The following is a 14,906-nucleotide window of genomic DNA, read 5'->3' on the forward strand; positions in this document are numbered from 1 at the left end:
GTCAAAGCTTTATCTATTTTATTAGTTTCTTCATGAAGTCAACTCTTAGTTTTATTTGTTAGATCAATAGTTTTATTGCTTTCAATTTTGGTAATCTTTCCTTTGATTTTCAGAATTTCTAATTTGCTCTTTAATTAGGGATCTCTAATTTACTCTTTTTCTAGCCTTTTTAGTTGCACACTCAAATCAATGATTCATCTTTTTTTTTCTTTATAATACTAATACTAAATTTTCCCTTGAAAACTATTTTGGTCGAATCCCATATATTTTAGCAAATGCCTCATTATCATTTTCTTGGATCAAATGGTTGATCATTTCTATGATTTTTTGTTTGATCCACTCATTCTTTTTTTGTTTTTTTGTTTTTTTTCTTAAGCTGGTGTTTTATGAACTGATTTTTTCTTGTTGTTTCTTAAAAATAATTTTGTGATTTGGCATTTCAATATAATTTGTTTCCTTTGTAGTGGTATGTATTTTATTTCGTACATTTAAAAACATTCTTCTGAGAAGGACTTCAGAGGCTTCATCACAGTGTCTCAGGAGAGTCAAGGATACAAACAAGTTTAAGAACATTTGTTTTAGGCCAACATTATGATTTGACAGAAAAGGAAAGTGAGGCCTGCAGAGGCTAAATAATTACTGTAAGGTCATGTAGGAAGTTAGAGGCAGAACTGAGAATAGAACACACATCTCTTGACTCCCAGACTGGTTTTCTTTCTTCTATTCCCATGTAGCAGATTCAAGGCACTTAGAGGTTTCATAGTCTGAACAGGAGATTGAGAAGCAACCAGCACTTTGGGCCTAGTTAGCCCTGGGATTGATTCATATCAATATTGCTCTGGGGATGTCACTATTGGACAAGATACTTGAAAAGGCTCTCAATTGGACAATTCCATCTCCAGGGTTCACTGGGGCTTCTGCAGGTCATCTGGTCCAAATGATCTAGGCAGTAGTTCATGGACTGTCTTCACTTCATATGTACCATCTGCTTTTGTCATGTAGACATGCCAATATTTTCCAAACTCTCTCATTTTTTGTCTACAGGCTCCACAAGGTGAGATAAAGTCATTCTTCAAGTTACTGGTAATAGCAATGGCCCGGAACTCTTTGTACCCTTCTGAGATGGCTTTCTGAATGGCAGTACGTTCTGCACAGATACCTAGTGGATAGGCAGCATTTTCTATGTTGCATCCTGAAAAAATCTTCCCATCCAGGCTCAGGAGAGCTAACCCCCACTGGGAAATTACTGTAGGGGCAATAGGCAAACTTCTTGGCTTCTTGGCCCCTGTGAATGAGCTTCTGAATCTGAACTGGATCTAAAGGCACTGAGGTGCTTGGATACAGGGCCAGGTCAACGGGTACTTGATCCATGGCTTGACCCTGAGGAGCTCTTCTCTCAGGTCAGCAGTAGGCTGGGAGCTGGCAGGCAGCAGAGGCTGTCCCGCAGGGACCTAGACACCAAAGGGTGTCAGTGGGAGCAGTCAACTCTATCCACTCATTCTTTAAAATTATGTTAGTTTCCCATTTTTTGGTTTCTCTTTCCATGGAATTTTATTGCGAATAATTTTTATGGCAACATTATCTGAAAAGCATACATTTGTTATTTCTGCCTTTCTGTATTTGATCATAAGGTTTTTATGCACTAGTACATAGTCAATTTTGGTACATGTGTCATATATTGCAGAGAAAAAGATATAGTCTTTTCTATCCTAATTCAGTTTTTCTAGATGTCCATCATATATAAGTTTTCTAAGATTTTATTCATCTCCTGAACTTCCTTCTTATTTATTATATGTTTAAATTAATCTAGGAGCAGTTAAGTGGTACAGTGAATAGAACACCAGCCCTGGAGTCAGGAAGACCTGAGTTCACATTTAACGTCAGACACTTAATACTTATTTAGCTATGTTACCTTGAGCAAGTCACTTAAACCCATTGCTTTGCAAAAGCAAGGAAACAAAAAGATTTATCTAATTCTGAGAGAAAGATATTGGGATCCCCCTATTATTAAAATTTTGCTTTCCATGTCTCCTTGTAATTCATTTAGCTTCTCCTCTAAGAATTTGGATGCTATGCTATTTGGTGCATATGTGTTTAATAATGCTATAACTTCATTGCCTATTTTGCCTTTTAAGAAGATGTAATTTTCTTCCTTATCCCTTTTAATGAGATCTATTTTTTTTGCTTTTACTTTGTCTGAGACCAGAATTGCTAACCTGGATATTTTTTTTTTTGCTTCTGCTGAAGCATAATATATTTTGCTCCAGCCTTTTACTTTTACCCTTGTGAATCTCCCTCCTTCAAATGTGCTTTTTGTATACAATATATTATAGGATTCTGTTTTTTAATCTAGTCTTCTATCTGCTTCCATTTTATGGGAGAATTCTTCCCATTTCCATTTACAGTTACGATTATTAGCTCTGTATTTCCCTCCATGTGATGCTTCCCTATTTATACTTTTCTTTTTCCTTCATTCTTATTCCTCCTCACCAATGTTTTGTTCGCATTGGCCTTTAACTTTTTTTTAAGTTTACTCTCACTTTTGCCATTGCCTTCCCTTTTATCAGTCCCTTCTTCCCTTTTCTTTCCTTCCCTCCTTCTCCCCCCACTTCCCTGTAAAGTAGGATAGATTTTTTAAACCCAACTGAGAATGTATGTTATTCCCTATTTGAGCCAAATCTATTGAGTAGGATTTACTCAGTGTTCCTTCTTGTCTTCTTTTCCAATACGTGGTTGTGACTCTTCACATGGTATTATTTATCTACTCCCAGTATGGTTGTTTTTATATCTTTATTGTTTTAACCCTGTCTTGTAATTACAACCCCTTTATCAAAATATACTCTTTTTATCTGTCTTTCTAGAAATACTATTTTCAATGACTGATTGATTGCTTACTTGCTTGATAAGCAGCATTGCCTCATATTTATTAAGTATACTCCCCTCTACTAACCCATTTGAAATATACTTCTCAGGAGTCATAAATCACATCAAAATATACTTGATTTTTACCTCCTTTTCTTTTCAAGTGCCCTCCATGGACACATGGTCCTCATGAATTAAAACATCATGAAAAGCCAAAGCAATTTATGAACTATTTACACTTCCCCTCCAAACATGCACCCTCTAATTGTAGCCAAAGAATTAAGAAAGCAAAAACACTTCATAATATTTTCATATCCAGTTTCTTTAGTACATTCTCTCCCTCAGTCTCTATAGTACTCCAAACACATACCCCAAAACCTCCCCAACCAAAGCTTTTCTCTCCATCTGTCTATTTAACTCTCCAATCATAGCACTATAATTCTTATTTACTAAAGTATGTATTAAAACAAGATTACTTCCTAAGCTATTTATATCTGACCCTTCTAAGTATGCTCTCATCCTCTCTCCCAATTGTATTACACCTCATCTTAACTAAAGTATCTAATAAAGTAAGGGCATTTCATGATTTAACTATATGAAGATCCTCTATATAATCTCCCTCCCTCTGTCTCTATATGAAATACTATCTCCATAAACTGCATCGCATTCATGTCTTATTTACATCCATATCTTCTAAGTAAAATCCCTTGAAGTATATTCAATCCTTTAACTATCCAAACAAAAATATAATTCTCAAGAGTTACATATATACAATCTAATGTTCTTGACTAGCTTTCTCCCCACCCCCACACTTTTTATTTACCTTTTTAAGAATCTCTTGAGTATTATATTTGAAGATTGAACTTTCTGTTCAGTTCTGGTCTTTTTATCAGAAAATTCTGAAAGTTCTCTCTTTCATTAATAATCCATCCTTGCCCCTGACAGAATATGCTCAGTTTTGCAGGGTAGTAAATTTTTGGTTATAATCTAAGATCATTTGCTCTCTGAAATATCATATTCCAGGCCCTTAAATCCTTTAATACTGAAGCTGATAAGTCTTGTCTAATTCTGATTGTGCTTCTTTTATATTTAAATTGCTTCTATTTGGCTGCTTGCAGTATTTTTCTCCTTTACTTGAGAATTATGGAATTTGGCTATGATAGTCCTTGGAGTTTTTATCTTGGGTCTCCTTTTTGAGCTGTAGTTCTGTGAATTTCTTTCAATTTTTTGTCTTCTTGAGTTAATATATTAGGACAGTTACATAATAATGTCCTTTAAGATATTTTTTCAGGATCTTTTATTAATCTAGGTTTTCTGATAGACCACTAATTTGTAAATTATCTTCCTGGTTCTATTTTCCAGATGGTTTGCTTTTCCTTTACATTTTCTTCTATTTTTTCCAACCTTTTGATTTTGCTTGATGGAATCTAGCTGTCTTATAAATTCATCAGTTTGTATTTGCCTAATTCTGATTTTTAGGGTTCTATTATCTTCAGTTAGCTTTTGTGTTTCATTTTCCAATTAGTTAATTTTTCTTTTGCAGTGAGATGTATTCCTTTTTCAGCTGGTTAATTTTACTTTTTTGAAGAATTGCCTTAATTTTCCAGGTGGACCATTTGAAATTTTGATGAGATCCTTTTCTTTTCCAGTTGTTCAATTTGACTTTTAATTGTTTTGCTTTCCTTTTCCAGTTGGTTGAATTTATTATTTTTTGGATGAGTTGCATTCTTTTCCTAGTTGTTTTTTTTTATTAAAGGAGTTGATTTCTTTGGTCAATTTTTCAGAATTATACTGCATGACTCAAATTTCTTTTTCTTATTTTTTTCTTTTTCTTGACTTCTTTGGTTTTTAAAATCTTTTTTAAACTTTTCTATGTGGTTTTGGATTTGAGTCCAAATCATAAACTCTTTTGAGAGTTTACCATATGGGTAATTTGTCACTGTTTTCTTCTTCTGAGATGGTATTTTTATCATCTATCTAAATAGTAGATTTCTATAGTTAGCACTCTTTTAATCAGTTTTTTGGTTCATTTTGATAGTTCACCTCTGTTCCTGTAATAGGGAGTATAGTCCTGAGCTTTTTGTTCAGGGTTTGGGTTATGGTCCCTGGTTTTTCACATGCCAAGATGTTACATATTCAGAGGTTTGTTTCCTCTTTTATGTCCAGGTTCTGTCTGTGCAATATTTTGTTTCCCAACCTAGTCCTGACTTTGGCCCCAATGATCCCAGGACTCAGACTTTGTCTGGGACTGGGACCCTTTCTGCTGGCCTGCTATCTAGATGACCTGAGACCTGAACTGCTGACTAGCTACAAGGACCTGGACCTTGAGAGTGGTTTGAAGCCTCTAGCTTGTTTTCCCTCTTTCCCACCTAGCTAGGCTCTATTTCCCCTTTTTCCCCAAAAGAAAGACCTTTATTGAAGATTCTCTATGGGAGCAGAACCAAAAAAATAGTGTACATATTAACAACATTATTATGAGTTGATCAATCTTGAAGGATGCATCTCCTCTTAGCAGTCCAGATAGCTAAGACAACCATATTAGACCAGTTATGGACAATGATATACCCATGCAGTGGAAGAAAAACAATACAAAACAACCTCCCCCACAAAAAAAACCCTTCAAAATATGATGAACATTTTGTAAAAATTATCTCTTATGTATCTATTTTTCTTAATCCTAATTCCTCATACTTAAAATGACTAATCTGTAAGCATGTTTATTAAAAATATGTATGTATAATGTTAACCTGACTGTTCATCACTGAGGGGAGGGGGTGTGGGAAGGGAGAGTGGAAGGAAATGTAGTACCATAAAAACATATATATGCATATGGATGAATGTTGAAAAAACTTTTATAATATGTATTTGGAAAAATAAAATATCAATGAAAATAATATGAATGATAAAGAAGCATAAGAAAATAAAAAAGAAGATCATGATATCTCCAGTTGAGAACTTGTTTTGCTTTTTTTTTAGTGGGATCTGTAGCTTTAATGTCTGTGTAGAGATTTCATTTGGCATTGCATAGGGAAATCTCCAGTAGCATACTAGCTTCACTCCATCATCTTGGCTCTGTCCTGGAAGTCTGATAAAAACTAATGATTGAATCAAGGGTCAAGGAGATGGGAACAGAAGTACAGACTTAGACTTGGCAAGCAAAGTCTACCTCAATATTGAATCAAAAGAGAGAAAATAGGGAATGAGGTTAATCAGATTTGACCAGCATAAGTAAGAAAGAGTTTTCTTGGTAAAGTAGGAGTTAAAGATCTGTTCTAAGAGGAGGAAGAAAGAAGGGGTCCAAGTCACTGGAAGAGAGAAAAAAAAATGAAGCATATACTGTAGGGACTTTGACAGGAAGCCAATCAAGAAGGAGAAAATGAATTTGTACATAGCACAAAGATTCAGCTAAAACTAGAAATATATTTGCAACATATTCAGTCAACATCATTGTGTGACTTTCAGTGGCATTCAGTAACTCATGGTAGAAGAGGAGAAGATAGATTGTGAGGGTAAACCAGGGTTTAGATTTAGAAAAAAATGATTTATGACAGGCTAAAGGAGCAAGATAGTTGGCTGTAGAAGATATCATGAAGATAAACTGCTTGAACTTGCTTTTCTCAACCTCTCCCTAATATACGTACTAAATTACTGCTTTTATCCTAAGTAAAATGGGCTATTTAACAAATAACAAAATTAGCAAATAGAAATACAGGATAGACAAGTTCAAGAATTATTTTCCTTAGTCTTTTATGTGTAGTTGTAAGTTTGTATAAATGTTGATTAAGTCTTTGTCATTGCTGTGGAAAAGGAAAATTCAAAGGCATTACTTCTTAAGGGTATCTAGTAGGATTAATGAAACTGGAATAGTTCACTTTCAAGAAATAAGCTAATGAGTGAAAAAGAAAATACTCTATTTAATCATGCTTATATAAAGACTTTGCTATTGGTTTTGCTCAAAACTTACCTAACTAGGTATTACTTAAAGACAATTCCTGAAACTTTTATAATTCCATGTCTGAATGATAAAGCAAGATGCTATCAGTGATGGGTAAAAGATAATTACTTACTTTTATTGTTGGGGCAACTTTCAAGATAGCAATGGAGAGACTGCTGACCTTAGAATCTAGAAGACCTAAGGTCAAATAATGACCTTTCCTACTTATCACCAAGGTTACCTTGGGACAATCATTTAACCTCTTTGAGTCTAAATTTTGTAATTTGTGAAATGAAGGTTGTTGGATCAAATGACTTCTGAAGAGCCTTCTAGTTCAAGACATTTGATTTTTTTTTAGGTTTTTGCAAGGCAAATGGGGTTAAGTGGCTTGTCCAAGGCCACAGAGCTAGGTAATTATCAAGTGTCTGAGACCGGATTTGAACCCAGGTACTCCTGACTCCAGGGCCAGTGCTTTATCCACTATGCCACCTAGCCGCCCCAAGACATTTCATTTTATAACCTAGCACTAATTCATTATTATAAACCTGTTGTATTCATTTCTGGATATGGTATTTTCATTTAGAAAAATCACCTTTATATGAATTACTTTTGGCCTTTCTTTGCTTTTAAAAATTAATATAAGTAAACATTTGTCTATTTAAGGTAATCCTGAAGGTTTAATTGGAACTAATGATCTAGCTATATAAACACTGGTATAATCAAACATTTATCTGCTATCTTGGATCCTGCAAAGGACTGATGTTGGAGCATAGCAGAGAGATGTTGTCCAAGAATTTTTATTGAACAGGAAACTAAGGGGATGACCATCAGTTGGGAAGTGCCTAACAAATTGTTTTATATAGAAGTGATATAATGTGACTGTTCTGTAACAAAAGAGAAAAGATATGAGGTATGGGAAAACTTACATGAATTTGTTCAAAATGAAATAAATAGAACCTGAAGAACAATTAATACTAATGGTCTCAATATTATAAAAATAAATAATTTTGAATATTTTTATAAATTCCTGATAAATGAAATAAAAAGAACTAGCAAAAATACAACAGCAATGACACTGAAAAAAAACTCTGAAAACTGGAAGAACTATGAACACTATGACCAATCATGATTTCAGAAGGCCAAGGATAAAACATGCCCCTTGACTCTTTTTTTGTACTTAAATATTTTATTTATTTTAGTTGTACAATTTTTCCCCTGATCTTACTTCCCTCCCCCCCACCCCCCTCAGAAGGCTATTTACCAGTCTTTACATTTACATTTGTTTACATTGTTTCCATGGTATACATTGATCCAAATTGAATGTGATGAGAGAGAAATCATATCCTTAAGGAAGAAACATAAAGTATAAGAGATAGCAAGATCAGACATCAGATATCAGTTTTTTTTTTCCTAAATTAAAGTTAATAGTCCTTGGTCTTTCTTCAAACTTCATAGTTCTTTCTCTGGATACAGATGGTATTCTCCATTGCAGAGAGCCCCAAATTGTCCCTGATTGTTGCACTGATGGAATGAGCAAGTCCATCAAGGTTGATCATAGCCCCCATGTTGCTGTTAGGGTGTAAAAGGTTTTTCTGGTTCTGCTCATCTCACTCACTCAGCATCAGTTCATACAAATCCCTCCAGGATTCCCTGAATTCCCATCCCTTCTGGTTTCTAAGAGACCAGTAGTGTTCCATGATATACATATACTACATACATATAAAACAGTTTGCTAAGTTATTCCCCAAATTGAAGGATATTTACTTGATTTCCAATTCTTTGCCACCACAAATGGGGCTGCTATGAATATTTTTGTACAAGTGATGTATTTACACTTTTTGCATCATCTCTTCAGGGTATGGACCCAGTAATGGTATTGCTGGGTCAAAGGATATGCACATTTTTGTTGGCCTTTGGGCATAGTTCCAAATGGCTCTCCATAAAGGTTGGTTGAGTTCACAGCTCCACTAATAGTGTCCTAGATTTCCTACAACCCTTCCAACAATGATCATTATCCTTTCTGGTCATACTGGCCAGTCTGAGAGGTGTGAGGTGATACCTCAGAGATGCTCTAATTTGAATTTCTCTAATAAGTAATGATTTCAAGCAATTTTTCATATGACTATGGATTGCTTTGAACTCCTCATCTATAAATTGCCTTTACATATCCCTTGACCATTTGTCAATTGGGGAATGGCTTTTTTTTAAAAAAAAAATTGACTCAGTTCTCTGTATATTTTAGAAATGAGTCCTTTGTCAGAAACATTATTTGTAGAGATTGTTCCCTAATTTACTTCATTTATTTTCATCTTGGTTACAGGGGTTTTGTCTGTACAAAAGCTTTTTAATTTAATACAATCAAAATCATCTGTTTTGCTTTTAGTGATATTCTCCATCTCTTCCTTAGTCATAAACTGCTCCCTTTTCTATAGATCTTAGAAGTAAATTAGTCCTTGATCTTCTAGTTTGCTTATAGTATTGTTTTTTTATTCTAAATCCTGTATCCATTTGTAGCTTATTTTGGTATAGTGAGTAAGGTGTTGGTCTAAGTTTTTTCCATACTAACTTCCAATTTTCCAAGCAGTTTTTATTGAAGAGAGAGATTTTATCCCAATAGCTGGATTCTTTGAGTTTATCAAACAGCAGATTATTATAATTGTTTCCTGCTATCGCACCTACTCTATTCCACTGGTCCATCACTCTATTTCTTAGCCAATAGCAGACAGTTTTGATTACTGATGCTTTATAATATAATTTTAGATCAGGTAGGGCTAAGCCACCTTCTTTTGCACTTTTTGTTCAATGAATCCCTAGAAATTCTCAACTTTTTATATCTCCATATGAATTTACTTACAACTTTTTCTACCTCATTAAAGTATTTTTTTGGAATTTTGATTGGTAGGGCACTAAACACGTGGTTTAGTTTTGATAGAATTGTCATTTTTATTATATTTGATTGACCTATCCATGAGTAGTTGATGCTTGCTCAGTTATTTAAATCTTATTTTATTTGTGTGAGAAGTGTTTTGTAATTGTTTTCAAAAAGTTTCTGAGTGTGCCTTGGCAAATAGAGTCCCAGGTATTTTATATTTTCTGAGGTTACTTTGATTGGGATTTATCTTTCTAGGTTTTCCTGCTGTATCTTGCTAGTCATATATAGAGAAGTTGAGGATTCATGAAGGTTTATTTTATATCCTGTGACTTTGCTAAAGTTGCTAATTGTTTCCAGTATTATCTTAAGGTGATTTTTTTGGATTCTCTAGGTATACCATCATGTCATCTTCAAAGAATGAGAACTTTGTCTTTTCCTTCCCAATTCTAATTCCTTCAATTTAATTTTCTTCTCTAATTGCTGAAGCTAACATTTCTAATATGATATTGAATAGTAGTGGTGATAATGGGCATCCTTGTTTCACCCCTGATCTTATTGGGAACATGCCTCTAGCCTCTCCCCATTGACTATATTGCTTGTTGATGGTTTCAGATAGATACTGCTAATTATTCTAGGGAACAGTCCATTTATCCCTCCACTCCCTAGTGTTTTTATTAGGAATGGATGCTGTATTTTGGCAAATGCCTTTTCAGCATCTATTGATATAAACATATAATTTCTGATGGGTTTGTTTTTGATATAATTAATTACACTAACAGTTTTCCTAATATTGAACCAACCCTGCATTCCTGGGATAAATCCTACTTGTTCAAAATGTATTATCCTAGTAATAACTTGTTGTAATCATTTTGCTAAGATTTTATCTAAGATTTTTGCATCTATATTCATCCATGAATGAGATAAGTCTTAAATTTTCTTTTTCTGTTTTAACTCTTCCTGGTTTAGGTATCAGCACCATATTGGTTTCACAGAAAGCATTAAGCAGAGTTCCATCTTCCCCTATTTTCCCAAAGAGTTTATATAGAATTGGAAGGAATTGTTCCTTAAATGTTTGGTAGAATTCTCTTGTGAATTCATCAGGCCCTGGAGATTTTTTCTTAGCAAGTTCAATGATGGCTTGTTGAATTTATTTTTCTGAGATAGCTTATATAGGTATTTAATCTCCTCTTCATTTAACCTGGGCAACTTATATTTTAGAGAATATTCATCCATTTCACTTAGATTGTCAAATTTATTGCCATAGAGTTGGGCAAAATAATTCCAAACTATTACTTTAGTTTCCTCCTCATTGGTGGTGAGTTCACCTTTTTCATTTATGATACTAGCAATTTGGTTTTCTTCTTTCTTCTTTTTAATAAAATTGACCAGAGGTTTATAAATTTTATTGATTTTCATAAAAACAATTCTTGGTTTTATTTATTAATTCAAAAGCTTTTTTTGCTTTCAATTTTATTAATTTCTCCTGTAATTTTTAGAATTTCTAATTTGGTATTTAATTGCGGATTTTTAATTTGTTCTTTCACTAATTTTTTTAGCTGCATATTTAGTTCATTGATTTCTTCTTTCTCTAATTTCTTCATGTAAGCATTTAAAGAAATAATATATCCCCTGAGAAGTGCACTGAGTGAATCCCATAGGTTTTGGTATGTTGTTTCATTATTGTCATTTTCTAAGATATAATAATTAATTCTTTCTATTTTTATTTATTTATTTTCTAATTTTTTTATTCTCATTTCATACAAATGTTTGTTTTTACATTAATAAAATATACTTGTTTACAAGTAAACAAAATACCCCTCCCCCCATAAATATAGATAGACTTGCTTGGGCGAAAAAGTAAAGGGGAGAGAAAAAAAATTAAAATTAAAAAAAATAATAGTAATAATTGTAGGTTTGGCCAGGAATGGATGAAGCACCAGCCCTGGAGCCATGAGCACCCCAGTCCATATCCAGCCTCGTAAACCCAATAATCACCAAGCCATGCCACCCGATCCCCACTACCCTGCAAAAACCAAAAAGAAGAAAGAAAAAAAAAAGACCAAAAATAAAATAAAATAGTAATAATAGTAGGGGTGGCTGGGTGGCAGACAGAGCATTGGCCCTTGAGCCAGGAGCACCTTGGTCCGAATCTGGCCTCAGACACCCAAAGATCATTCTGCTATGTGGCTCCAGGCAGGCCACCCAGCCACACTTGCCCTGCACTCTCCCCCAAATAATTATAACAAAAAATGTGCTTAAGTCTTTGTTCCAACACCATCAACTCTTTCGTGAATGGATCACATTCTTTATGATAAATCCGTCACAAAAGTTACTTCCATATTTTTCCACCATTGCCATTGCTGATCGCAACTCCCTCCTTTCTGATTTCTCCACTACCATGTACTATATTTTCTCTCTCCTTTCACTCTGACTCTGCTGTAGAGTCACTGAGTGGTGCAGCAGATGGATCCCTGGTCCTGGGGCCAAGAAGCCCTGAGCCCCCATACCACCCCTTAGGCCCAGAATCCACCTGGCCCTATTGTCCTGGGCAGGCCATCCAATCCCAGCCCCTTGCAAGAAGTAAAAAAAGAAAATGTGTTATATCTGACCACTGTCCCCCCATGGTCCATCCTCTCCTCCTTTATTCACATCCCCACACCTTCCCCCTGCTCCCCCCTCCTTCTTAATCCACTTGTCTATACCCCATTGAGTATATTTGCTGTTTCCTCTCCTAGCCATCTCTGATGAGAGCAAATGTTCCCTCATTTCCCCCCTGCCTCAACCCTTCCATATCATTGCAATAGCTCATTGTAATAAAAAAATCTTATTATGTGAAATTTCTTGGACTATTCCCCCTCTCCTTTTTCTTTCTCCCATTCCATTTCCCTTTTTTTCTTATTGACTCCATTTTTACACCATATTTTATCTTTGAATTCAGCTTTCTCCTGTGCTTCAACTATAAAAGCTCCCTCTACCTGCTCTATTAACTGAGATGGTTCATATGAATATTATCAGTATCATTTTTCTATACATGCAGTTCATCCTCATTAAGTCCCTCATATTTCCCCCCTCTCCTCCAAACTCCATGCTTCACCTGAGTCCTGTATCTGAAGATCAAACCTTCTGTTCAGCTCTGGCCATTCCAAAAGGAACCTTTGAAATTCCCCTGGTTCATTGAAAGTCCATCTTTTTCCCTGGAAGAGGACATTCAGCCTTGCTGGGTAGTTCATTCTTGGCTGCATTCTAAGCTTTTTTGCCTTCCAGTATATTGCATTCCAAGCCCTACGAGCTTCCAGTGTAGATGTTGCTATATCCTGAGTGATCCTGACTGCAGCTCCACGATATTTGAACTGTGTCCTTCTGGCTGCTTGTAATATTTTCTCTTTGACTTGGGAGTTCTGGAACTTGGCTATAATATTCCTGGGGGGTTGGTTTTTTGGGATCTCTTTCTCAGGGGGATCGGTGGATTCTCTCCATTTCTATTTTGCCCTCTCCTTCTAGGATATCAGGGCAATTTTCCTGTAGTAATTCTTTGAAAATGATGTCAAGGCTCTTTTCCTGATCATGACTTTCAGATATTCCAATAATTTTCAAATTATCTTTCCTAAGTCTGTTTTCCATATCAGTTGTTTTTTCAATGAGATATTTCACATTTTCTTCTAATTTTTCATTTTTTTGGTTTTGAAGTATTGATTCCTGATTTCTGGTAAATTCATCAATCTCCCTGAATTCTATTCTTTGTCTGAAGGATTTATTCTCCTCAGAGAGTTTTCTTATCTCTTTTTCCATCTGGCCAATTTTGCTTTTTAAAGCATTCTTCTCCTCAATAACTTTTTGAACTGTTTTATCCATTTGACCTAAGCTATTTTTTAGCATGCTATTTTCTTCAGCATTTTTTCGGATTTCCTTGACTAAGCTGCTGACTTCATTTTCATGTTATTCCTGCATCTCTCTCCTTTCTTTTCCCAGTTTTTATTCCAACTCCCTCATTTGATTTTCAAAGTCTTTTTTGGGCTCTATCATAGCCTGAGCCCAATTTCTGTTTTTCTTGGAGTCTTTAGATGTAGGAGCTTGTGCTTCCTCATCTTCAGACTGAGTATTTTGATCCTTCTTGGGCTCATTTGCAAAAATATTTCTCAATGGTCTTCCTCTTATTTCTTTGCTTGTTCATTTTCCCAGCCTAAGCCTGTTTTTTGGGGTGCTTCCTGAGCTTTTGGGACACTCCCACAAGGGTCTCAGTGTGTGGGGCTCTGTCCTCCCTCCTGGTCTGTGAATGACCATAAGCACCCCACTCTGCCACAGGGCTGAGGTGGGGGGGCCCTGCTGTTCTATGGGGGAGCCTAGACTGGGATCAGGATCTGAATGTGGTCAGAGCCCCAGAGTCCTGTTCCAGAGGCAGAGGACAGAGATCCACAGTCTCTCTCTCTCTTCACTCCCCTCCCTCAGCTCAATGGGCTCATGCCCTGGGGGCTCCTGCTTACCAGCTCCGCCTGCTTCTGTCTCCTGGGCTGGAGAAAGACCAGGCTGCTGGCTGTGTGCCCTGAGGGCTGGGCAACATGTGCTCACTCTGACAGAGGTCCCCCGCTGTTCCCCCACTTTGTGCCAGTGCTCCCTGGGTGCAGTTCAGGAGACTCCCCCGCTGCTGTGCTCCACAACTCCCAGCGCCCTGGGGCTGCCTCTGGGAGGCTGAAGTTCTTTGGCTCCGGTGGGCCACCCCTCTGGCGGGCCGTCCCTCTGATCGCGGGGAGCAGAGCCTTTCTGTTCTTTTCCAGGTTACCTTGAGTAGGAGAACTACCTCACTGGTACCCTTTGTGTGTTCTGTCTCTCGAAAATTTAGTTAGAGTCCTTAGTTTATGAGTTTTTATCAGAGAGCTCCTAAGACTAGATCCCTTCATGTCCCTATCTTGGCTCTCCCCCTCTAATTAATTCTTTCTATAATTTGTTGTTTGATACACTCATTCTTTAAAATGAAGTTATTTAGTTTCCAATTAACTTTGGGTCTATATCTTCCTGGCCAAATATTGCATTTGATTTTTATTGCATTATGATCTGAGAAAGGTGCATTCATTATTTATGCCTTTCTACAATTGATCATTAGGTTTTTACACCCTAGTACATGGTCAATTTTTCTGTAAGGGCCATGTACTGCAGAAAAGAAAGTATATTCCTTCCCCATGAACTTTCCTCCATAAGTCTATCATATCTAGGTTTTCTAACAATCTATTTACCTCTTTAACT

General features: G+C 35.9%; 1 pseudogene; it reads right to left on the reverse strand.

Annotated features, from left to right (window-relative positions):
- Window positions 1-905: 905 nt before the first annotated feature.
- Window positions 906-1,386, reverse strand: LOC141520331 (cytidine deaminase pseudogene; annotated as a pseudogene).
- Window positions 1,387-14,906: the final 13,520 nt, after the last annotated feature.

The sequence above is a fragment of the Macrotis lagotis genome, chromosome 4 (assembly GCF_037893015.1).
Source record: "Macrotis lagotis isolate mMagLag1 chromosome 4, bilby.v1.9.chrom.fasta, whole genome shotgun sequence".
NCBI classification, from domain to species: Eukaryota; Metazoa; Chordata; class Mammalia; order Peramelemorphia; family Peramelidae; genus Macrotis; species Macrotis lagotis.